Genomic DNA, 26,894 nt, shown 5'->3' with positions numbered 1-26,894 from the left:
GTTCCCCTCCACAGGGAAGTGACCCATACTTGGTTAAGTATTGTGACCCCACTGTGCCCCTCCACTGGGAAGTGAACCATACTGGGGTAAGTATTGTGACCCCACTGTGCCCCTCCACTGGGAAGTGACCCACACCGGGGTAAGTATTGTGACCCACTGTGCCCCTCCACAGGGAAGTGACCCATACTTGGTTAAGTATTGTGACCCCACTCTGCCCCTCCACTGTGAAGTGACCCATACTACTCTAAGTATTGTGACCCCACTGTGCCCCTCCACTGTGAAGTGACCCATACTGGTCTAAGTATTCTGACTCTATGGGAAGTGACCCACCCTGGGGTAAGTATTGTGACCCATAAGTGACCCATTCTGGGGTAAGTATTGTGACCCATACTGGGGTAAGTATTGTGACTCCACTGTGCCCCTCCACTGGGAAGTGACCCATACTGGGGTAAGTATTGTGACCGCACTGTGCCCCTCCACTGGGAAGTGACCCACACCGGGGTAAGTATTGTGACTTCACTATGTCCCTCCACTGGAAAGTGACCCATACTGGGGTAAGTATTGTGACCCCCACTGTGCCCCTCCATTGGGAAGTGACCCACACCGGGGTAAGTATTGTGACTCCATTGTGCCTCTCCACTGGGAAGTGACCCACACCGGGGTAAGTATTGTGACCCATACTGGGGTAAGTATTGTGACCCCACTGTGTCCCTCCATTGGGAAGTGACCCATACTGGGATGAATATTATAATGCCGCTGCTCCCCACCGCGGAAGTGACCCGTATCGGGGTGAGTATTGTGACCCCGCTGTGCACTCCCATTGGATTATTACCGATGACAATCCATTATAAAGGCCTGAATGTGTCCTGATCTCACCTCCTGTCACTGACTGGGGGAGGGGCAATACCAGGAGCCAATCATTGCTGCCAGCCTAACACTGTGAACATGCTTACAAGAAGAGAGACTGGACACATGACCTCCCCTGGGTGGTGAAGCTCCTTTATGGTCCAATCACAGGCTGGGGGCGTGTCTGGGACCTGCGTGTGCTGTCTGGTAGGGGTTCCCAAATCACAGGATTGGTTGAAGGGAATAATAGATCTTCCAGCAGTTCTATCACCTTCTCGGGTGTGAACTGGTTGTCCTCCCTGGGACTGACAGCCAATCCCCATCCTCAACACAACAGCCCCAATGGGGGAGGGGCATGTTAGAGGCGGGTGTATTGGGGGAGTGGCAGTTGTAGAGAATTCTGCCCCTGTATATGGTAACCCCGCCCATGTGCTCCAGCAGGTCACATGACCAGTCACGTGGTGGTGGAGGAGGAGCTGGGCCACGCCGCGGAGGAGTTCCTGCAGTCCTGGTGAGCGGATCAAAGGGGCGGGGTCGCCTAAAACTCCTCCATGCGCACAGTGGTGACGTCATTATGAGATAAATGTGTGTGGGAGGGGCGCTACACTGAGAGCTGCCACCCCCCTCCCCCTCACACTGTCCATAGACGTGCCGATCTGGTTGTGCAATTTGCTTTAATATGCAACCAGATTGCTGCCTGTTCAGACCCTTCAGCTGAGATCATGTGATCAGTGCTGTGACCTCTGGTCACATGACCTGGTGAGCGGTGGTCTGTGCGGGACGCACATATAGTGTCCGTTCACACCGCGCGGGTGCGACAGAGCACTGGCGTTTCCGTGCATTGCGCACATTGATTTTAATGGGCTGCCTTACGCATGAGAATCGCACAAAAAAAAAGTTTGTGATCCTTATGAGAAATATTGCCGCGCCAAATCGGCACTGCGGCACCATTTTGCACACGTTTCCACAACGCACAAGTGTGGCGCTAATTCGGTGGCGTTCTGCTGAAGTCGCTATAAAGCAGAACTCTGGACAGAACGCTAAAATACCGACATGGAAGCGTCTATAGACGATAATGGATTCTGTCCGGCCGGTCCTGTGATCCAGGAACAACGGCAGTGATGTATCGAATACTGTCCCTCATCGGATAGAGTCGCAGTACAGGGCGGACAAGGAGACGCCGAAGATCTCCAAAGATGAACGGCGCCTGCGCACTGAGTCCAGGTTGAAGCCCCACCGTCCAAGTGTGCATAGAGTCAGAATAAAAAATAGCCGAGCGAAGCGAGGCCGCGCCTGAAGCGCGGCGAGAGAAGCGAGCACACGAGGGGCCCTGTTATTATGAGCAACCGTATGTCCCCTTGGATGGCGAGGCTTCAGCCTGGACTCAGTGCGCCGCTCTTCTTCAGAGACTTTCAGAGTCTCCTCCTCTGTACTGCGCAAGCGCTGCGCCTGCGCATTACGGGGCGGACACTATCCGATGGCTGGACACTTTTTGACAGAACACCGGTCCTGTGATCCAAGAACAACACTGGCTCTCACTTTACTGCAGATCAGCAACTCAGCCTGGTCATACCCTGACCCCAGCTTGCTGATTGGACAGTAAAAGAGCAGCAGAAGACAGATGAGTCCCCGCCCACCTCTCCTTGTATTCTTCTGTTATAGACCCTGGAGGGTCCCACCATCACCTCATCATTCACCCCATCATTCACCTCACCCCATCACTCACCTCATCCCTCACCCCATCACTCACTTCATCACTCCCCCATCATTCACCCCATCATTCACCTCACCCCATCATTCACCCCATCATTCACCTCACCCCATAATTCACCTCGTCCCTCACTCCATCACTCACCTCATCATTCACCTCAACCCTCACCTCATCATTCACCCCCATCATTCACCTCACCCCATCACTCACCTCATCCCTCACCCTATCACTCACTTCATCACTCCCCCATCATTCACCCCATCATTCACCTCACCTCATCATTCACCTCAACCCTCATCTCATCATTCACCCCCATCATTCACCTCACCCCATCACTCACCTCATCCCTCACCCTATCACTCACTTCATCACTCCCCCATCATTCACCCCATCATTCACCTCACCTCATCATTCACCTCAACCCTCACCTCATCATTCACCCCACCCCATCACTCACCTCATCACTCCCCCATCATTCACCTCACCCCCATCACTCACCTCATCCCTCACCCCAGCACTCACTTCATCACTCCCCCATCATTCACCTCACCCCATCATTCACCTCATCCCTCACTCCATCACTCACCTCATCATTCACCCCATCACTCACCTCATCATTCACTTCACCCCATCACTCACCTCATCACTCCCCCATCATTCACCACATCATTCATCTCACCCCATCACTCACCTCATCACTCCCCCATCATTCACCTCACCCCATCACTCACCTCATCCCTCACCCCATTACTAACTTCATCACTCCCCCATCGTTCACCTCATCCCTCACTCCATCACTCACCTCATCATTCACCTCAACCATCACCTCATCATTCACCCCATCATTCACCTCACCCCATCACTCACCTCATCACTCCCCCATCATTCACCTCACCCCATCATTTATCTCATCATTCATCTCACCCCATCGCTCACCTCATCACTCCCCATCCTTCACCTCACCCCATCATTCACCTCATCCCTCACCCCATCACTCACCTCACCCCATCACTCACCTCATCATTCACCTCAACCCTCATCCCATCATTCACCTCATAATTCACCTCACCCCATCATTCACCTCATCATTCACCTCATCATTAACCCTATCACTCCCCCATCATTCACCTCAACATTCACCCCATTATTCACCTCAACCCTCACCCCATCATTCACCTCACCTAATCATTTACCCCATCATTTACCCCATTATTCACCCCATCATTCACCTCAACCCTCACCCCATTGTTCACCCCATCACTCACCTCATTATTCACCTCAACCCTCACCCCATCATTCAACCCATCATTCACCTCATCATTCACCTCAACCCTCACCTCATCATTCACCTGAATTCTCATCGCAACCTTCACTTCATAATTCACCTCATTCACCCCATCATTCACCTCAACCCATCATTCCTACGGGGTAAATGACTGCGCTATATCAAGATGCCACTCAACTCACCCCATCATTCACCTCATCACATTACTCACCCCATCATTCACCTCATCACATTACTCACCCCATCATTCACCTCATCACATTACTCACCCCATCATTCACCTCATCACATTACTCACCCCATCATTCACCTCATCACATTACTCACCCCATCATTCACCTCATCACATTACTCACCCCATCATTCACCTCATCTTTTATTAAAGATTATCTTAAAACAAAGCATTTTGTGTTATTTTGGGGTATTGTGCCCCTCTGCTGGGAAGTGACCTTATTAGGGGGGTGAGTATTGTAATCCCCATTGTACCCCCCCCACTGGGAGGTGACCCGCATTGGGGTGAGTATTGTAATCCCTGTTGTACCCCCCCCCCCCCCCCGCTGGGAGGTGACCCGTATTGGGGAGAGTATCATGACCCTTCTATGACCTCATCACTCCCCCCCAAAACGTCGTCTTCTATTTTGGAGTATCAGAGGATGAAACGTCTGTCAGGTTTTTCAATATTTATACAACAAATCCATATATAGGAGGAAGAGAAGTGATAACATTTCCTATATCAGAGGAAGTTACATTGTAACGGAGGGATAATCCCAATGTTACAACGGATATCGGAGGAAATGATGATGAAGTGAAGCCGTTAAATAATAATAATGTCTAATAAAAATAACAATGTAACAATTTTATATCTCAGAGGAAGTGATAAGGAAGTTCCATTGTAACGTTTCCACCTGTCTCTGAAGATTCTCATCAATGCATGTGTGGGGAACATGTACAAAACTGCGTGTTCTCCCAACACACATACAAACACGCTGCCCTATAGCAGATGCTTGGCGGTGCCATTACTTGTTAATTAGACCCCCGGGCGACCGCAAGCACGCATTTCCGTGTGCGCCAAACCGCTTGGTGCTGCAGCAGATCGGTGCCTTGTGTTTTTGGACTTTTTTTTCTGCATTTATCGCAAATAGGGCAGCCCATTGAGATGAATGGCCTGCGCACACAGAAACGCTTCATCGATTGGTCACACCTGTAGACGTGAGCCGAGCCTTCCCAATGTGATCAACGTGCAGTGTTTGTGATGAGATTGGTGTCGGGGTCTCAGTGTGACGCCGTCATGTTTGAAAAGACATTTCTTGTAGGTTTTTAGGACCCAGCTATAGCAGAATGCACCGCCAGTGCCAGGAGAAGGTCATTGAGAGCCCAGGGCAATCATGGCAAACTGCCCCCCACCAGCCCCAAGCTGTATGGACAATACGTTTCAGCAAAAATCTCCCCCCCCTTTAAAGTGGAGCTTCCGCTCTTTGGAACCTCCCCCCCCTCCGGTGCCACAATTGGCACCTTTCAGGGGGGTGGGGGGTGCAGATACCTGTACAGTACAGGTATCTGCACCCACTTCCGGCGTAGATTCTGCAGAAGCCACACCCCTTTCCACAGAATCTACGCCCCTTTCCAAAGGTCCACCGCTGCCTGCTGGGAAACACACGGATCCCAGAGACAGCGGGGACCATCCTTATTGTGCAGCGCGACTCGCGCATGCGCAGTAGGAAACTGGGAAATGAAGCCGCAAGGCTCCACTTCCTGATCCCCATACCCAAGATGGTGGCGGCAGCACCCGAGAGACGATCGAGAGATCGGCTTCGGGTGCCGACATCGCGGGCGCGCTGGGCGGGTAAGTGTCATTATTTTAAAAGTCAGCAGCTGCAGTATTTGTAGCTGCTGGCTTTTAAAAAAAAAAAAAAACTCCCGCTTCAAATGAGCACTAGTCTGCATGCTTCACCCCTAAAGCGGGGGTCTCAAACTGTCAGCTCTCCAGCTGTTGCGGAACTACAAGTCCCATCATGCCTCTGCCTGTGGGAGTCATGTTTGTAACTGTCAGCCTTGCAATGCCTCATGGGACTTGTAGTTTTGCAACAGCTGGAGGGCCGCCAGTTTGGGACCCCTGCCCTAAAGTGATTGTAAATTCTCAGGCTGGGCTCACTGGTTTCCCCACATCCAATTCACATGACAGGAGACTGTGATAGGCTCTCAATGGAGCAGGTCCACACATCTCCAGCCCGGCCGCGGAGCGCATTGCAGAAGGGTCCTGTGCGTCTTTGGATCAGTTTCAGGTCCAAAATCAGGCAAAAATTCTGAGCTAATTCGAACGTGTAACAGTGAACGTGGACGCACGCACATAGTGTGCGCCCATGGGTTTTAGGCGACCCGCCCCTTTAATCCGCTCACCGGGACTGCAGCACCCCCCCCAGACCCCCCTTTTTCTTACCTGAGCCCAATCCGATCCCGCAATGTGCACGAGCGCAGCGCCTCCAGCCGCTGTCTCTCTCCTTATTGGACAGATTCATATCAGCAGGGGCCATTGGACAAGTCCCGCTGCCTGTGTCAATGGACGCAGCAGCGGGACTCAGGAGCGCACCCGCACGGGTGGCACCGTGGAAAGCGGCTTTCTGTGGGGCAACCCATGAAGGCGAGGGGCCAGGAGGGCCAGCGGGGGAACCCCAGAAAAGGAGGATCGGGGGCCACTCTGTGCAAAACTCTTGGACAGAGCGGGTAAGTATAGTCATGGTAGAGAGAGAGATATCACCGCTCCAGGTAGGTCAAGCGACAGTAGAAAACCTTCTCATCCAGCTGGGAATCCCAGGTTCCGGCAATGCATATAGCAATCAAATACAGGAAGAAGATCTGGACAGCCGCACTCAAAAAACGTTTTTTTTGCCTTTTATTCAAAAATTCTTGTGAACAAAAATACAAGCCAAAGCAGGTACAGACAGGCGCTAACGCGTTTCACACTTCGATGTAGGGCTTAGTCATAGTATAGTCATGTTTGTTATTTTTATTACATAAAATAATCAAACCTTTTCAACCCCTTAAGTATAAATTCCCCCTCCTCCCAGTACAGATCTCTCCCCCTAGAAGAAATATTTGACCCGCCTCCAGTTTAAATCCTCTCTCCCCCCCCCCCCACCAAAAAAAAAATATCACCCCACCTTGCACAAATCTTCTTCCCCTCAAATTTCCACTCTGAGCACAAATCCCCCCCCACTCCAAAACCCCCTCCCAGCACAAATTATTGCTATCATTATTATAAAATAGGATTTATATATAGCGCTAACAGTTTACGCAGCACTTTACAACATGGGGGCAGACAGTACGGTTACAATACAATTTTATACAGTAGGAATCAGAATCATTAATTTTCCCCTCCTAGCACAAATAAATACCCCCCCCCCCAAATCATCCCTACTAGCACAAATAAATACCCCCCCCCCAAATCATCCCTACTAGCACAAATACCCCCCCCACACACACAAATCCCCCAAAATAACCATTCCTAGAAACCCTCCAAATTTCCTCACCTAAAACAATTCTTACCCCCTGCTGTCCCCCAAATTCCCCCTCCCAGCACAAATCTCCACCCCCAGCCACTGCTTCACAATGCCGGCATTTCTATGCATTGCGTCAGCAAAACAATTAATAATGAATGGGCGTTATTGCTAGGGTTGCCACCTTTTCTTCAAGTCAAACCCGAACACATTAGCGGCGCACAGCAATTTTTTTTTTTTTTCTTTTATAGTATCAACTATACATATATTTAGCAATTAAATAACATGTCTAATCATATGAAGTTAATCATGTGTTCCTCTTTTGCATCAGAATCCACAGAGTTCCCCTTTTACATCTGAACTCAAATAGTTCCCTTACACTGTAAGGGGAGACTCTGCAGTCTCTGATGTAAGGGAGAACTATGGGGACTCTAACATAATGCATGCTCTGGGAACCTTAATTTAAAGGGGAACACTGAAAAATCTGATGTAAGAGGGAACACTGTGGCTTCTGGTGTAAAGGGGAACTCTGAAGTAAGGGGTGCTCTGGGAACCCTGATTTAGCTTAGTGTACTCACTCAGAGGTAGGAGGGAGAAGGATGGTGAGCTCATTCAACCCTTGGCAGTCAGCATCTCTCATCCAGATGTATCGGAGGTTGCTGGACTTCAAATTTCCGGCCCCAACTTTCCTTTTCTGAGGCACAGTGCTGAGGATTAGAGTGTGGGCAGACACAGAGGAATAGTGGCGGGATGGAGAAGAGCAGATCAAGCCGTGTGTGTGTGTGCATTATTAATTCTGGCCTTGGGCGGTGTGAAAGAGAGTGTAACAGACATTCTCAGTTTAGACAACTGCAGCCAGCAACCCTGCTGAGAAGCAATAGTCCAGTCTGAATAATGTGTCCGGGTTTCAGGTAGTTTGAAACCTGGACACACGATTCCAAACCCGAACTGTCCGGGTGAATCCTGGACAGGTGGCAACCCTAGTTATTGCACTTCAAGATACATAGGGGCAATACTGCAGTGCACTGCAACACATAATGTAATGCAGCTTCACTCTGGAAGGCCTCATTTACACTGACAGCCAGGAAGGAGGGGCAGTAAAAATAGGCAGTCTGGTTTTAGCTCCCCCTGACCATCTGCCTTAATGTACCATGGTGGTCAGAATCAGGAATGTGCTGCTATGCCAAAAATTATACCACTGCAATATGCGACTTATTTTAGTTCTCAGTGCAGCAGCTGAAAGCCGGCTTCTTCTCCTCTTCTTTCCACTGGCTTTCGCCTGCTGCAGAGACAGCCATACAGGGGATCAGTTCCAGTAATTGCCCCCCCCCCCCACCACTCTGATCACCCTCCCTGTGCACCATACGTTTACTTCTGCTGAACAGCCCTCCCCCTTCCCTGTGTGCCTACCCCTGCAGTGCTGCTGGCTTCCCTTCTCTCCTTCCTGCCAGCAGCTGCAAGGACACAATAGGATCCTTCAGGATGGAGAGTGAGGGAAGGGTCTGGTAAATGTCACATTTATCAGCCCCTTCCTTTTTTTAATAAACGCATCGCTCACTGTGTTAATTCATAACTGAAACATAGTAAACTGTGTTTATTTGGGGGAGGGGAGGGGCCCTGTCAGGTTGACTGTATGAGCTGTATGGGGCCACGTGGTGTCTAACAGCAGCCATGTGTGTCCCCACTACGGAGATGCACCCTCTATATTTGTCCTAGTGTCACCAAGACAGAAAATGAGGGGAAATCCAAAAGGTTGAGCTGTCACCCGTACAGGAGCAGAGGGTAAATCTTCCTGTTCCAGTGACAGGGTATTTTGCTCACTTTGGTGAGATTACCTCTTTACTTCCTGTTGGGTCCCCATGACAGGAAGTGTCACAATATTTCCCCACCTAGGGAGCACAGGCAGTTCTGTTTTCAGTGGTGATGTAGGCTCTGTATAATTGTATTTTCTCTCCCCCCCCCCCCCCCCCAGGTGGGGATGTCGTCCCCTCAGCACCCTCCGGAGGGGGAAGACCCAGATGACTCAGAAGACTGGCAGATATTTGAGATCAGAGCATTGGGCTTTGAGGTAGGCTGTGTGTGATTGCATATTTATGTATTCCATCTAATGTAGTATATCTGCCGTCTCTGACCATCTCCTGTAGTATGTCTGCAGTCTCTGACCATCTAATGTAGTATATCTGCAGTCTCTGACCATCTCCTGTAGTATGTCTGCAGTCTCTGACCATCTCCTGTACTATGTCTGCTGTCTCTGACCATCTAATGTAGTATGTCTGCTGTCTCTGACCATCTAATGTAGTATATCTGCAGTCTCTGACCATCTCCTGTAGTATGTCTGCAGTCTCTGACCATCTCCTGTAGTATTTCTGCAGTCTCTGACCATCTCCTGTAGTATTTCTGCAGTCTCTGACCATCTCCTGTAGTATGTATGCAGTCTCTGACCATCTCCTGTAGTATGTATGCAGTCTCTGACCCTCTCCTGTACTATGTCTGCAGTCCCTTACCATCTCCTGTAGTATATCTGCAGTCTCTGACCATCTTCTGTAGTATGTCTGCAGTCTCTGACCATCTCCTGTAGTATGTCTGCAGTCTCTGACCATCTCCTGTAGTATGTCTTCAGTCTCTGACCATCTCCTGTAGTATGTCTGCAGTCTCTGACCATCTCCTGTAATATGTCTGCAGTCTCTGACCATCTCCTGTAGTATGTCTGCTGTCTCTGACCATCTCCTGTAGGATGTCTGCAGTCTCTGACCATCTCCTGTAGGATGTCTGCAGTCTCTGACCATCTCCTGTAGGATGTCTGCAGTCTCTGACCATCTACTGTAGTATGTCTGCAGTCCCTGACCATGTCCAGCAGGGGGCAGTGTGTAGTCATGTTCATCCTGCACTTCTCACTTGTTCACGGCTGTCATCACCGCTGTACATTTGACCCAGTTCCTATCTGAGGAAGGCCTCCATTGCCTCCGGTGTAATTAAGGCACCACTCCACTAGAAACAACGTTTTTATTACTGTCTCTGTTTCCATTGGAGAGATTTCCCATCACTTCCTGTCCCTCTGACACCATACCCAGAATTTAGAGGAACACTCCGCACTGGGGACACAAATAGTAGTAAAAACCAGACGCAGGTTCTAACTCTTCTATGACCCACCCAAAATTAAAAAAATTTAAAACAAATATTGGGAGTTGATCTTTAAAGGGAAAATGACAGGACAGAAGTGTGGGGGTCCACCATGGTATGTAACCATTGGTGGATGTGCTGTGTCAGTGCCCACCCTGCTATACAATCATTGGTGCCCACCCTGTTGTACAGTCATTGGTGAACATGTAGCATCAGTGCCCACCCTTATGTACAATCATTGGTGGACATGTAGCATCAGTGCTCACCCTTATGTACAATCATTGGTGGACATGTAGCGTCAGTGCTCACCCTTATGTACAATCATTGGTGGACATGTAGCATCAGTGCTCACCCTTATGTACAATCATTGGTGGACATGTAGCATCAGTGCCCACCCTTATGTACAATCATTGGCGGACATGTAGCGTCAGTGCTCACCCTTATGTACAATCATTGGTGGACATGTAGCATCAGTGCTCACCCTTATGTACAATCATTGGTGGACATGTAGCATCAGTGCTCACCCTTATGTACAATCATTGGTGGACATGTAGCATCAGTGCCCACCCTTATGTACAATCATTGGCGGACATGTAGCGTCAGTGCTCACCCTTATGTACAATCATTGGTGGACATGTAGCATCAGTGCTCACCCTTATGTACAATCATTGGTGGACATGTAGCATCAGTGCTCACCCTTATGTACAATCATTGGTGGACATGTAGCATCAGTGCTCACCCTTATGTACAATCATTGGTGGACATGTAGCGTCAGTGCCCACCCTTCTGTACAGTCATTGGTGAACATGTAGAGTCAGTGCCCACCCTTCTGTACAGTCATTGGTGAACATGTAGCGTCAGTGCCCACCCTTCTGTACAGTCATTGGTGAACATGTAGCATCAGTGCCCACCCTTCCTTACAATCATTGGTGGACATGTTGTGTCTGTGCCTGCCCTGCTGTATTATGATAGATGGGCATCCTGTATCAATGCCTGCCCCGCTGTACAATCATTGATGGACGTGCTGCATCAGTGCCCACACCCACCAATGAGAAGAGGAGAAGCCGTGGCCATTCACAGCTACTAAGACCCCCAGTGACTCCACCCTGGAGGAGTCCCTGCCTTTCATCATAGATTTGTCTGCTGTTGGTTGTCTGTTTATACTTCATACAAATATTATTCTGTTTCCTGCAGCTGTGTGAGACTCTGTCGAAACCTGAGGCCTCCAACATGACCAGAGTCCGGCAGATTGAAGACCACCCATGGACCTATGTCTCAGCTAGGATGGACAGGCCGGAAGTTGTAATTGAAGGTTCTGACATGGACAGCAAGTCACAGTTGGATGAAACTCCGTCCCAACCTGAGGCCTCCAACGTGGACAGAGTCCGTCAGATTGAAGACCACCCATGGAATTATGCATTGGCTATAGTGACCAGGCCAGAAGTTGTGAGTGAAGGTTCTGACATGGACAGCGAGTCACAGTTGGATGAAACCTCGTCCCAATCTGAGGCCTCCAACGTGGACAGAGTCCGTCAGATTGAAGACCACCCATGGAATTATGCATTGGCTATAGTGACCAGGCCAGAAGTTGTGAATGAAGGTTCTGACATGGACAGCGAGTCACAGTTGGATGAAACCTCGTCCCAATCTGAGGCCTCCAACGTGACCAGAGTCCAGCAGATTGAAGACCACCCATGGACCTATGCGTCAGCTATTGTGGACCGGCCAGAAGTTGTTGTGATTGAAGGTTCTGACATGGACAGTGAGTCACAGCTGGATAAAACTCCATCCAAATCCGAGGCCTCCAATGCAGACACTGAGATGCATTTTAAGGAATCTCTACCCAACCCTTTAGTTTTTAAAACAGAGGATGACTTGCAGATTGAAGACTACCCAAGAACCTGTGCATCAGCATCGGTGGGCAACCAGCGGGATGTCATCTTGATTGAGAATTCTGATGATGAGGCCTCCAAACCACAGGGTGTCTGGCATATAAAGGAGCACCGATGGGCCCATGTGCCATCTCCCACAGGAGGTCAGCAAGACCTTGTTGTGGTCAAGGTTTTTAACATGGGTGGTGAGTCAAAGTTGAGCGAAACTCTGGCCAAAGCTGAGGCCACTAACACGTATGGTGAGTCACAGGTGTATGAAACTCTGCCCAAACCTGAGACCTTCTACGTGGGCAGTGAGTCGCAGACTGCCCCAAAATCTGAATATAAAACTTTGCCCAAACCTGAGACCTTCTACGTGGGCAGTGAGTCGCAGACTGCCCCAAAATCTGAGCATAAAACTCTGCCTAAATCTGAGGACTCCGAAGCCGAGGGTCTCCATGAAGATCTAATTGAGATCATGCGGGAATTCAACCTGGACGTCCACCGGACCACGCAGTGCCTCTTCTTCAACAGCGGAGAGGTGGGCAGCACCAAGCACTTCCTGCGTACCGGTCTGCGTCCTGACGGCTATCCTATCTGGGAGCCCATGGATGACGAGGACTTGAAGAAGAACAAACCAAAGCTGCGGGCACAGCTGGTAAGAAAATATGGCGAGGAAAATGTCGCCAAAAGATTAGCGTTCCTGGAGTGTTAAGTGGCTCGCAGAGTGCGGCGTCGCATAATAGACAATTATGGTGGTGAGCTCGCGGCACGGTGGACGGTGTTCTGGAAGCCCAGTGTATGCTGCGTCAGGTTTGCTTGCTTTATAGCTGGAAGAATGCAGCTGCTGCGGAGATTACGCTGCACGGAAACGCTGCGTCAGATCGATCGCTTAAGATGGGATGGAAAGAGGATTGCTGGAAACTGTTGCAGTTCTCATGTCTTTTTGTTACTTTTGTTACTTTTTGTTATATTTTTGTTGTATTTTGTCATTTTCATTGAGAAACTATAAGTGACAAGACAGAAAGATCATCGATCTGTTAATAAAAAAATTATGTCATAAGCGTCATCTCTTCATTGACATAATCTTCTATATAGAAATGTCATCTGTCCACCATCCTATAGACCCCGGTGCCCTTCCTGTGACCCCGATCAGCCCTTACTGAACGTCCCACTGAGCCCTTACAAGGAGTAGTCCCTGTTGTCCTTATCTAAGTGTCCCCTCAGGCCAGTGAATGATAAATATTCTATAGACGGCTAGTTAAATGGTCGACTTTCTTTCACAGGATCCTGCTTTTTCCTGTGCTGTCCACCCCTTTCCTTTCTTCTTTTTTCCTCTGATCTTTTATAATGGATTCTATTGTGGCTATTGTGTTAAGGGGATGTAATAGCAGTGATTTCTAGCAGTCTCATGGAATGTGTCTCAAGTCTATGATTATCTTCTGCAGCATATCTACAGTCTCTGTCCATCTCCTGTAGTATGTCTGCAGTCTCTGTCCATCTCCTGTAGTATGCCTGCTGTCTCTGACCATCTCCTGTAGTGTCTCTGCAGTCTCTGATCACCTTCTGTAGTATGTCTTCAGTCTCTGACCGTCTTCTGTTGTATCTTTGCAGTCTCTGATCACCTTCTGTATTGTCTCTGACCATCTCCTGTAGTATGTCTGCAGTCTCTTACCATCTCCTGTAGTGTCTCTGCAGTCTCTGATCACCTTCTGTTGTATGTCTACAGTCTCTGACCGTCTTCTGTTGTATCTTTGCAGTCTCTGACCATGTCCTGTATTGTGTCTGCAGTCTCTGACCATCTCCTGTAGTATGTCTTCAGTCTCTGACCATCTTCTGTTGTATCTTTGCAGTCTCTGACCATCTCCCGTAGGATGTCTGCAGTCTCTGACCATCTCCTGTAGTATGTCTGCAGTCTCTTACCATCTCCTGTAGTGTCTCTGCAGTCTCTGATCACCTTCTGTTGTATGTCTACAGTCTCTGACCGTCTTCTGTTGTATCTTTGCAGTCTCTGACCATGTCCTGTATTGTGTCTGCAGTCTCTGACCATGTCCTGTATTGTGTCTGCAGTCTCTGACCATCTCCTGTAGCATGTCTGCAGTCTCTGACCATCTTCTGTTGTATGTCTGCAGTCCCTGACCTTCTCCTGTAATATGTCTGCAATCTTAAACTGTCACCTGGTACATGTCTGCAGTTTCTAATAATCTATTTTAGTATCCCCTTAGTCTTTAACCATCTCTTGTAGCAACTCTGCAGTCTTTCACCTATGATTGTATGTCACCAGTCCCTGGCCATCTCCTGTAGTATGCCTATAATCTTTGACAATCTCCTGTTGCATCGGTACAGTCTCTTGCAGTTTTTGATGTCTCTTTTAGTATGTCTCTGGCCATCTCCTGTAGTACCTCTTGTATCTCTAACCAACTCCTGATACATGATCTCTGACCATTTCTTGTTTGTCTGCCGTCTTTGACAGCTTTCTGTAGCATTATTTTCACGAAATAGTATGTGCGACCCTTTGGTGATGTGAGGGACAAACTCAAGGCTCTCTATTTTGACAAAGTTGACAACCGCCGCTTTAGGCAACGTAAAGCCTTTGCATAACATCACTGTCCCCTAGTGGCCTTTTCTAAGAATACAAATTTGAGAAAGAATGATTCTCTCTGCGCTCCAGAATTTTTATTTATTTTATTTACTTATTACCATAAGCACGTGCACAGGGTGTGCCGGATGTGCCTGGGCACACCCTAACATTCTGTGGATTGCTGATTTCCCCTGCTTCCTGGTGCCCCCCTGGCTCCCTCCTGAAGTGCTGCCAGCTTCCCTCCTCTCCGGGCGGTTGCTGCAGGGGATGTTTAAGGATGGAGAGAAGCCCCTTCTTTTTTCTGAATGAACAAAGTGAGTGATCTGTACTGGTCACACCCGTGTTCATTCTTAACTGAAGCATAATAAAATATGTTTACTATGCTTCCATTTGTGAATAAACAGGAAGCTGCTCAGCACAGAGCACTTCCCATTAGTTCACTGTCCAGTGCAGCTGAGGCTGCAGAGAAAAAGACTGGGGAATCTCTGTCCTCAGCCCCTTTCTCTGTCTCAAAAGTGAGACATCAGAGGTCTGTTTAGAGTTAGACCCTTGATAGTTCACCAAAACCCCACAATGGGGCTCCTAAAAATATATATATATTTTTTAAAGTAATATATACATACATGTGTATTTGTGCTCTGGGGTGCACACCCTAATGCAATAGGCTGCACACACCAATGCTTAGTACAGGTACTTATATAGCAATGACAATATATGCAGCACTTTACATATGTATTGTACATTTACATCAGTACCTGCCCTGAAGGAGCTTACAATCTAAGTTCCCTGACTCACATTCAAACAGTATCTCACAAAAGTAAGTACACCCCTCACATTTTTGTAAATCTTTTCTTCTATCTTTTCATGTGACAACACTGAAGAAATGACACTTGTCTACAATGTAAAGTAGTGAGTGTACAGGTTGTATAACAGTGTAAATTTGCTGTCCACTCAAAATAACTCAACACACAGCCATTAATGTCTAAACCGCTGGCAACAAAAGTCAGTACACCCCTAAGTGAAAATCTCCAAATTGGGCCCCAAAGTGTCAATATTTTGTGTGACCGTCATTATTTTCCAGCACTGCCTTCACCCTCTTGGGCATGGAGGTCACCAGAGCTTCACAGGTTGGCACTGGAGTTCTCTTCCCCTCCCCCATGATGACATCACGGAGCTGGTGGATGTTGGAGACCTTGCGCTCCTCCACCTTCCGTTTGAGGATGCCCCACAAATGCTCAATAGGGTTTAGGTCTGGTGACATGCTTGGCCAGTCCATCAACTTTACCCTCAGCTTCTTTAGCAAGGCAGTGGTCGTCTTGGAGGAGTGTTTGGGGTGGTTATCATGTTGGAATACTGACCTGCGGCCCAGTCTCTGAAGGGCGGGGATCATGCTCTACTTCAGTATGTCACAGTACATGTTGGCATTCATGGTTCCCTCAATGATCTGTAGCCCCCCAGTGCCAGCAGCACTCATGCAGCCCCAGACCATGACACCCCCACCACCATGCTGGACTGTAGACAAGACATACTTGTCTTTGTCCTCCTCACCTGGTTGCCCCCACACACGCTTGTCACCATCTGACACCAAATATGTTAACTTGGTCTCATCAGACCACAGGACATGGTTCCAGTAATCTGCTTGTCTTCAAACTGCGGGCTTTCTCGTGCATCATCTTTAGAAGAGGCTTCCTTGTGGGATGACAGCCATGCAGACCAATTAGATGCAGTGTGCGGCGTATGGTCTGAGCACTGACAGGCTGACCCCCCCACCCCTTCAACCTCTGCAGCAATGCTGGCAGCACTCATACCTCTATTTCCCAAAGACAACCTCTGGATATGACGCTGAGCACGTGACCTCAACTTCTTTGGTGGACCATGGCGAGGTCTGTTCTGAGTGGAACCTGTCCTGTTATACCGCTGTATGGTCTTGGCCACCGCGCTACAGCTCAGTTTCAGGGTCTTGTCAATCTTCTTATAGCCTAGGCCATCTTTATGTAGAGCAACAATTCTTTTTTTTCAGATCCTCAGAGAGTTCTTTGCCATGAGGTGACATGTTTGAACTTCCAGTGACCAGTATGAGAGAGTGAGAGCGATAACACCAAATTTAACACACCTGCTCCCCATTCACACCTGAGACCTTGTAACACTAACGAGTCACATGACACTGGGGAGGGAAAATGGCTAATTGGGCCCAATTTGGACATTTTCACTTAGGGGTGTACTGACTTTTGTTGCCAGTGGTTTAGACATTAATGGCTGTGTGTTGAGTTATTTTGAGGGGACAGGAAATTTACACTGTTATACAAGCTGTACACTCACTACTTTACATTGTAGACAAGTGTCATTTCTTCAGTATTGTCACATGAAAAGATTTACAAAAATGTGAGGGGTGTACTTACTTTTGTGAGATACTGTATATACACATACAGGAGCCAATTAACCTCCCAGCATGTATTTGGAGTGTGGGAGGAAACCTACGCAGGCCCCAGGAGAACATGCAAACTCCAGGCAGGTAGTGTCCTGGTTGAAATTATTCTCTTTAAATATTTGACCTTTACATAATTTTCTTGGGTATAATAGAGGGACAGAGGGGGGATTGGGGTATAATAGAGGTACAGAGGGGGGATTGGGGTATAATAGAGGGACAGAGGGGGGATTGGGGTATAATAGAGGGACAGAGGGGGGATTGGGGTATAATAGAGGGACAGAGGGGGGGATTGGGGTGTGATAGAGGGACAGAGGGGGGATTGGGGTATAATAGATGGACAGAGGGGGGATTGGGGTATAATAGAGGGACAGAGGAGGGATCGGGGTATAATAGAGGGACAGAGGGGGGATTGGGGTATAATAGAGGGACAGAGGATGGATTGGGGTATAATAGAGGGACAGAGGGGGGATTGGGGTATAATAGAGGGACAGAGGAGGGATTGGGGTATAATAGAGGGACAGAGGGGGGATTGGGGTATAATAGAGGGACAGAGGAGGGATTGGGGTATAATAGAGGGACATAGGGGGATTGGGGTATAATAGAGGGACAGAGGAGGGATTGGGGTATAATAGAGGGACAGAGGAGAGATTGGGGTATAATAGAGAGGCAGAGGAGGGATTGGGGTATAATAGAGGGACAGAGGATGGATTGGGGTGTAATAGAGGGACAGAGGGGGGATTGGGGTATAATAGAGGGACAGAGGGGGATTGGGGTATAATAGAGGGACAGAGGGGGATTGGGGTATAATAGATGGACAGAGGGGGGATTGGGGTATAATAGAGGGACAGAGGATGGATTGGGGTATAATAGAGGGACAGAGGGGGGATTGGGGTATAATAGAGTGACAGAGGAGGGATTGGGGTATAATAGAGGGACAGAGGAGGGATTGGGGTTTAATAGAGGGACAGAGGAGGGATTGGGGTATAATAGAGGGACAGAGGGGGGATTGGGGTATAATAGAGGGGCAGAGGAGGGATTGGGGTATAATAGAGGGACAGAGGCAGGATTGGGGTGTAATAGAGGGACAGAAGGGGGATTGGGGTATAATAGAGGGACAGAGGGGGATTGGGGTATAATAGAAGGACAGAGGGGGGATTGGGGTATAATAGATGGACAGAGGGGGGATTGGGGTATAATAGAGGGACAGAGGATGGATTGGGGTATAATAGAGGGACAGAGGATGGATTGGGGTATAATAGAGGGACAGAGGGGGGATTGGGGTATAATAGAGGGACAGAGGAGGGATTGGGGTATAATAGATGAACAGAGGGGGGATTGGGGTATAATAGATGGACAGAGGGGGGATTGGGGTATAATAGAGGGACAGCGGGGGGATTGGGGTATAATAGAGGGGCAGAGGGGGGATTGGGGTATAATAGAGGGACAGAGGAGGGATTGGGGTATAATAGATGGGCAGAGGGGGGATTGGGGTATAATAGATGGACAGAGGGGGGATTGGGGTATAATAGAGGGACAGAGGGGGGATTGGGGTATAATAGAGGGACAGAGGAGGGATTGGGTTATAATAGGACAGAGGGGGGATTGGGGTATAATAGATGGACAGAGGGGGGATTGGGGTATAATAGAGGGACAGCGGGGGGATTGGGGTATAATAGAGGGACAGCGGGGGGATTGGGGTATAATAGAGGGACAGAGGGGGATTGGGGTATAATAGAGGGACAGAGGAGGGATTGGGGTATAATAGATGGACAGAGGGGGGATTGGGGTATAATAGATGGACAGAGGGGGGGATTGGGGTATAATAGAGGGACAGAGGGGGGATTGGGGTATAATAGATGGACAGAGGGGGGATTGGAGTATAATAGAGGGACAGAGGGGGGATTGGGGTATAATAGAGGGGCAGAGGGGGGATTCGGGTATAATAGAGGGGTAGAGGGGGGATTGGGGTATAATAGAGGGACAGAGGGGGATTGGGGTATAATAGAGGGACAGCGGGGGGATTGGGGTATAATAGATGGACAGAGGGGGGATTGGGGTATAATAGAGGGACAGAGGGGGGATTGGGGTATAATAGAGGGGCAGAGGGGGGATTCGGGTATAATAGAGGGGCAGAGGGGGGATTGGGGTATAATAGAGGGACAGAGGGGGGATTGGGGTATAATAGAGGGGCAGAGGGGGGATTGGGGTATAATAGAGGGACAGAGGGGGGATTGGGGTATAATAGAGGGGCAGAGGGGGGATTCGGGTATAATAGAGGGGCAGAGGGGGGATTGGGGTATAATAGAGGGACAGAGGGGGGATTGGGGTATAATAGATGGACAGAGGGGGGATTGGGGTATAATAGAGGGGCAGAGGGGGGATTGGGGTATAATAGAGGGGCAGAGGGGGGATTGGGGTATAATAGAGGGACAGAGGGGGGATTGGGGTATAATAGAGGGGCAGAGGGGGGATTGGGGTATAATAGAGGGGCAGAGGGGGGATTCGGGTATAATAGAGGGGCAGAGGGGGGATTGGGGTATAATAGAAGGACAGAGGGGGGATTGGGGTATAATAGAGGGACAGAGGGGGGATTGGGGTATAATAGAGGGGCAGAGGGGGGATTGGGGTATAATAGAGGGACAGAGGGGGGATTGGGGTATAATAGATGGACAGAGGGGGGATTGGGGTATAATAGAGGGGCAGAGGGGGGATTGGGGTATAATAGAGGGACAGAGGGGGATTGGGGTATAATAGAAGGACAGAGGGGGGATTGGGGTATAATAGAGGGACAGAGGGGGGATTGGGGTATAATAGAGGGACAGAGGGGGGATTGGGGTATAATAGAGGGACAGGGGGGAATTGGGGTATAATAGAGGGACAGAGGGGGATTGGGGTATAATAGAAGGACAGAGGGGGGATTCGGGTATAATAGAGGGGCAGAGGGGGGATTGGGGTATAATAGAGGGACAGAGGGGGGATTGGGGTATAATAGAGGGGCAGAGGGGGGATTCGGGTATAATAGAGGGGCAGAGGGGGGATTGGGGTATAATAGAGGGACAGAGGGGGGATTGGGGTATAATAGAGGGGCAGAGGGGGGATTGGGGTATAATAGAGGGACAGAGGGGGGATTGGGGTATAATAGATGGACAGAGGGGGGATTGGGGTATAATAGAGGGGCAGAGGGGGGATTGGGGTATAATAGAGGGACAGAGGGGGGATTGGGGTATAATAGAGGGGCAGAGGGGGGATTCGGGTATAATAGAGGGGCAGAGGGGGGATTGGGGTATAATAGAGGGACAGAGGGGGGATTGGGGTATAATAGATGGACAGAGGGGGGATTGGGGTATAATAGAGGGGCAGAGGGGGGATTGGGGTATAATAGAGGGACAGAGGGGGGATTGGGGTATAATAGAGGGGCAGAGGGGGGATTCGGGTATAATAGAGGGGCAGAGGGGGGATTGGGGTATAATAGAAGGACAGAGGGGGGATTGGGGTATAATAGAGGGACAGAGGGGGGATTGGGGTATAATAGAGGGGCAGAGGGGGGATTGGGGTATAATAGAAGGACAGAGGGGGGATTGGGGTATAATAGAGGGGCAGAGGGGGGATTGGGGTATAATAGAGGGACAGGGGGGGATTGGGGTATAATAGAGGGACAGGGGGGGATTGGGGTATAATAGATGGACAGAGGGGGGATTGGGGTATAATAGAGGGGCAGAGGGGGGATTGGGGTATAATAGAGGGACAGAGGGGGGATTGGGGTATAATAGAGGGGCAGAGGGGGGATTCGGGTATAATAGAGGGGCAGAGGGGGGATTGGGGTATAATAGAAGGACAGAGGGGGGATTGGGGTATAATAGAGGGACAGAGGGGGGATTCGGGTATAATAGAGGGACAGAGGGGGATTGGGGTATAATAGAAGGACAGAGGGGGGATTGGGGTATAATAGAGGGGCAGAGGGGGGATTGGGGTATAATAGAGGGGCAGAGGGGGGATTGGGGTATAATAGAGGGGCAGAGGGGGGATTGGGGTATAATAGAGGGACAGGGGGGGATTGGGGTATAATAGAGGGACAGAGGGGGGATTGGGGTATAATAGAGGGGCAGAGGGGGGATTGGGGTATAATAGAGGGACAGGGGGGGATTGGGGTATAATAGAGGGACAGAGGGGGATTGGGGTATAATAGATGGACAGAGGGGGGATTGGGGTATAATAGAGGGGCAGAGGGGGGATTGGGGTATAATAGAGGGACAGAGGGGGGATTGGGGTATAATAGAGGGGCAGAGGGGGGATTCGGGTATAATAGAGGGGCAGAGGGGGGATTGGGGTATAATAGAAGGACAGAGGGGGGATTGGGGTATAATAGAGGGACAGAGGGGGGATTCGGGTATAATAGAGGGACAGAGGGGGATTGGGGTATAATAGAAGGACAGAGGGGGGATTGGGGTATAATAGAGGGGCAGAGGGGGGATTGGGGTATAATAGAGGGACAGGGGGGGATTGGGGTATAATAGAGGGACAGAGGGGGGATTCGGGTATAATAGAAGGACAGAGGGGGATTGGGGTATAATAGAAGGACAGAGGGGGGATTCGGGTATAATAGAGGGGCAGAGGGGGGATTCGGATATAATAGAGGGACAGAGGGGGGATTGGGGTATAATAGAGGGACAGAGGGGGGATTGGGGGTGTAATAGAGGGACAGGGGGGGGGTTGGGGTATAATAGAGGGGCAGAGGGGGGATTCGGGTATAATAGAGGGGCAGAGGGGGGATTGGGGTATAATAGAGGGACAGAGGGGGGATTGGGGGTGTAATAGAGGGATGGGGGTATTTATGTGGGGGAAGGGGTGATGGCTGTGTAATGTGTCTCTGTATGTGTGATTGGACTACAAGTCCCAGCATGCTCTTGGCCACCTCACATCACACTCTGTGTGCTCAGGCTGAGGGTTGTAGCTCTCGATGTCCGTTTCTGTTCTCGCTAAATAAAGCTTATTAAGAGAGGAAAAAAACATTCTGACATCCCCGTGGCGAGCAGGAAGCAGAGGGGGAGGCGGGGTCAGAGCGGAGGGGGTGGAGTTACAGCAGTCTGGGGAGCCAGGCTGACCCTGTTGAGGGTGAAACGCCCCGAAGCGGGTGATTGGGGGGGAAGTTGCTGACCCCGAGAGGAACCACAGGGGGTCCGTGATAGGGTGAGTGTGGACTACAAGTCCCAGCGTGCTATGCGGGAGTATAAACAACAATATGTGTGGTGGGGTTCTACAGGTCCTATGGTAGGTGAGGGGTACTATGTGTCCCAAGGTGGGTGAAGGGCCCTACAGGTTGTAGGTGGGTGAGGGGTGTTCCATATCGCAAGGTGGGTGAGGGGCACTACCAGTGGCAATGTGGTTGAGGTGTACTACATATCCCAAGGTGGGTGAGGGGTACTCCAGATGTTAAGGTGATTGAGGGGTACTGTGTTTTCCAGGGTGAGTGAGGGATGCTACATATCCCAAGGTGGATGAGGGGTACCATGTGTTCCAGCTTGGGTGAGGGGTACTTCGTGTCCTATGGTGGTTGAGGGGTACTACATGTCCCAAGGTAGGTAAGGAGTACTTCATGTCCTATGGTGGGTGAGGGGTACTACATATCCCAAGGTGGGTGAGGGGTACTACATATCCCAAGGTGGGTGAGGGGTACTACATATCCCAAGGTGGGTGAGGGGTACTACATATCTCAAGGTGGGTGAGGGGTACTACAAGTGCCAAGATGGGGAGGGGTACTATCGGTTCCAGAGTGGGTGAGGGGTACTTCAGGTCCTATGGTGGGTGAGGGGTACTTCAGGTCCTATGGTGGGTGAGGGGTACTACAAGTGCCAAGATGGGGGAGGGGTGCTGCTCAGCTGGACTTCTCCGGTGGTCGGTATCAGAGGGCGGTGGGGTCAGTTGGTGGAGGAAGCTGCTGTGTGATTGGTTGCTGTGGCTCAGTATCGCTGTCAGTGGTGTGTGTAGTGGTGAGTCATGTGATCTCTGACCCCCCCCCCCGTGTGTTCTCTGTGTGCAGGTCATGGCGTCCAGAGGGTCCGGCACGTCCTTATCACGGAGGAATTATCGGCTGTCTATAGAGCCTGAGAAGACGAAGGTGACAGGTGATGAGATCCACCAATCCCGATACTCGCTGATCCCAACTCTTCTACATGGACCGCCTCTCGGGGGCCCATCCTGGATAATGTCTCCTATGGACGGACTCTCGGGGGCCCATCCTAGATAATGTCTCCTATGGATGGACTCTCGGGGGCCCATCCTGGATAATGTCTCCTATGGACGGACTCTCGGGGGCCCATCCTGGATAATGTCTCCTATGGACGGACTCTCGGGGGCCCATCCTGGATAATGTATCCTCTGGACGGACTCTCGGGGGCCCATCCTGGATAATGTCTCCTATGGACGGCTCTCGGGGGCCCATCCTGGATAATGTCTCCTATGGGCGGCTCTCGGGGGCCCATCCTGGATAATGTCTCCTATGGACGGACTCTCGGGGGCCCATCCTGGATAATGTCTCCTATGGACGGACTCTCGGGGGCCCATCCTGGATAATGTATCCTATGGACGGACTCTCGGGGGCCCATCCTGGATAATGTCTCCTATGGACGGACTCTCGGGGGCCCATCCTGGATAATATCTCCTATGGACGGACTCTCGGGGGCCCATCCTGGATAATATCTCCTATGGACGGACTCTCGGGGGCCCATCCTGGATAATGTCTCCTATGGACGGACTCTCGGGGGCCCATCCTGGATAATGTCTCCTATGGACGGACTCTCGGGGGGCCCATCCTGGATAATGTCTCCTATGGACGGACTCTCGGGGGCCCATCCTGGATAATGTCTCCTATGGACGGACTCTCGGGGGCCCATCCTGGATAATGTATCCTATGGACGGACTCTCGGGGGCCCATCCTGGATAATGTATCCTATGGACGGACTCTCGGGGGCCCATCCTGGATAATGTATCCTATGGACGGACTCTCGGGGGCCCATCCTGGATAATGTATCCTATGGACCGCCTCTCGGGGGCCGATCTTGCATAGCACATCCCGTTGACGGACTCTCATTGGTTGATCCTGTATAGGACGTCCTGGCAGCGCTGAGCTCACACTGGGCTCTTCATAAAGAAGGATATAAAAATCTTTCCTGAGCTCAGCTCTGGCCTGATTTTCAGAAAGTCTCAGTCTAAGCCCTGGTTAACATTGATGCGATTTGGCATGCGATTCAACATGGCAAATCGCATGCCAAGTCAGCGGCTATTGCCCGCAATGGAACCATTCGAATCAGTGCCAAGCCTCACCGATTCCCAGAAATAGGTTCTGTTTTGCTTTTGGCAATTTCAGGTGCGATTTCTGTGCAGGAAACCGCATAGCGGTCTCTGAAGTCGTCGGACTGACGTGCGGAAATGAGTTCAGTCCCGCATCAATGTGAACCAGGGCTGAAGGAGATTTCCCCGATGATTTCACTTCATGAAAAAGGAGGAAGTTATTGAAATTGTGATAAAACCAGCAAAATACAAATGCCAGCCTTTTATAAATTCACCTTCATTGTCTGCGGCAGCCGATCTGCATTCACATTTACAGGAAGTGTCCCCGTTCCAGGAAGGGTCCCTTCATCTCTTGTGTCGCTATTGAATAAAGTGTCCCTGTGTCTCTGGTGTCACCATCACAGGAAGTGTCCGTACATCTCTGGTGTCACCATTGCAGGAAGTGTCCCTGTGTCTCTGGTGTCACCCATGCAGGATGCAGGCCTGTGTCTCTGTTGTGTCACCGTTACAGGAAGTGGCTGTGCTTCTCTGGTGTCACCATTGCAGGAAGTGTCTGTGCTTCTCTGGTGTCACCATTGCAGGAAGTGTCTGTGCTTCTCTGGTGTCACCATTGCAGGAAGTGTCTGTGCTTCTCTGGTGTTACCATTGCAGGAAGTGTCCCCTGCTTCTCTGGTGTCACCATTGCAGAAAGTCACTTCCTGCAATGGTGACACCAGAGACACAGGGGACACTTCCTGCAATGGTGACACTTCCTGCAATGGTCTCTGGTGTCACCATTGCGGGAAGAGTCCCCTGCATCTCTGGTGTCACCATTGCAGGAACTGTCTCTGTTGTCACCATTGCAGGATGCAGCCCTGCGTCTCTGGTGTCACCATTGCAGGATGCAGCCCTGCGTCTCTGGTGTCACCCGTGCAGGATGCACCCTTGTGTCTCTGATGTGCCACCATTGCAGGAAGTGGCTGTGCTTCTCTGGTGTCACCATTGCAGGAAGTGACTTCCTGCACTGGTGGCACCAGAGACGCAGTGGGCACTTCCTGCACTGGTGGCACCAGAGACGCAGTGGGCACTTCCTGCACTGGTGGCACCAGAGACGCAGTGGGCACTTCCTGCACTGGTGGCACCAGAGACGCAGTGGGCACTTCCTGCACTGGTGGCACCAGAGACGCAGTGGGCACTTCCTGCACTGGTGGCACCAGAGACGCAGTGGGCACTTCCTGCACTGGTGGCACCAGAGACGCAGTGGGCACTTCCTGCACTGGTGGCACCAGTGACGCAGGGGGCACTTCCTGCACTGGTGGCACCAGTGACGCAGGGGGCACTTCCTGCACTGGTGGCACCAGAGACGCAGGGGGCACTTCCTGCAATGGTCTCTGGTGTCACCATTGCGGGAAGTGTCCCCTGAGTCTCCTGTGTCTTCTGAACTGATCTATTGCAAAAAATAAACGCGCTTGGTCCTCGGCGCGAATGCATACAATGCAGATCGCATTGGGTTGTCTTGCAATGTGGTGGAATAAAATAAATTGTGTGCATTTTTAAGCTTGAAAATGTAGAATTGGGGTCCCTTTTTTTTTTTTTTTTTTTTTTAAACTGACACCCAGTGACACTATGTACATCCCAAAACATACCCGCCGTTCAGAGAGTCCAGTGATGTCATACACTGTTCCTTATAAGTTGAGTTTCTGTGTCTTTTAAAATTGGATCCATAGACAGAAATTATGTCTCCAAAATAAGATGAAGAGCGCGATCATCAATTATTATTATTTACTTTTTTTTAAAAAATGTATTCCCTCAACTATAAATGACATGACACACGGAGTATACATTGTAACATTTGGCTCTCCTGTTGGTGTTCTGAGCCGGGTGCGGGGCTCACTCAGTGATGACGTGTCGGGGGCTGTGTTGGGGTCTTTTCATATCCCGATTGTAATATTTCTCTTCTCTTCAAGGAATTGTGAACGAGCGTCTCCTGAGTCAGTATCTGCACCGGATATTCCCGGGGAGTGATGGCGCTCCTCAGCATGGAGCCACATACAGGTAAGCCCAGGCTGTGCCAGTCATTGCTGCTTCCTGAACTCTGTCAGTCACACAGGGAGGCATAATCCTGCTTTATATCCAGCAGGGTTTTGAGCAACCTCAGCGTGGACTCCGACCAGACCACGCCCCCCAATACGTTTCGCTCCGCCCCCTGGAGCTTAGTCATGGGGATAGTGATCTTGCTTTGCTGGTCCTGGCTCAGGAAAGATTCGGACTTTACTGATTCAGACGTCTCAG

General features: G+C 50.2%; 1 long non-coding RNA gene across 1 annotated transcript; it reads left to right on the top strand.

Moving 5' to 3' along the window:
* Window positions 1–22,391: 22,391 nt before the first annotated feature.
* On the top strand, window positions 22,392–26,685 carry LOC143955139 (uncharacterized). Its single transcript, XR_013269783.1, has 3 exons — window positions 22,392–22,523; window positions 23,374–23,458; window positions 26,570–26,685. It is a non-coding gene; the product is annotated as an uncharacterized LOC143955139 (long non-coding RNA).
* Window positions 26,686–26,894: the final 209 nt, after the last annotated feature.

Source organism: Lithobates pipiens, unplaced genomic scaffold, assembly GCF_037356315.1.
Source record: "Lithobates pipiens isolate NorthernLeopardFrog02 unplaced genomic scaffold, aLitPip1_a1.2 Scaffold_319, whole genome shotgun sequence".
Lineage (NCBI taxonomy): Eukaryota > Metazoa > Chordata > Amphibia > Anura > Ranidae > Lithobates > Lithobates pipiens.
Note: the sequence above shows the minus strand (reverse complement) of the source record. Positions and strands in the feature narration are given on the sequence as shown.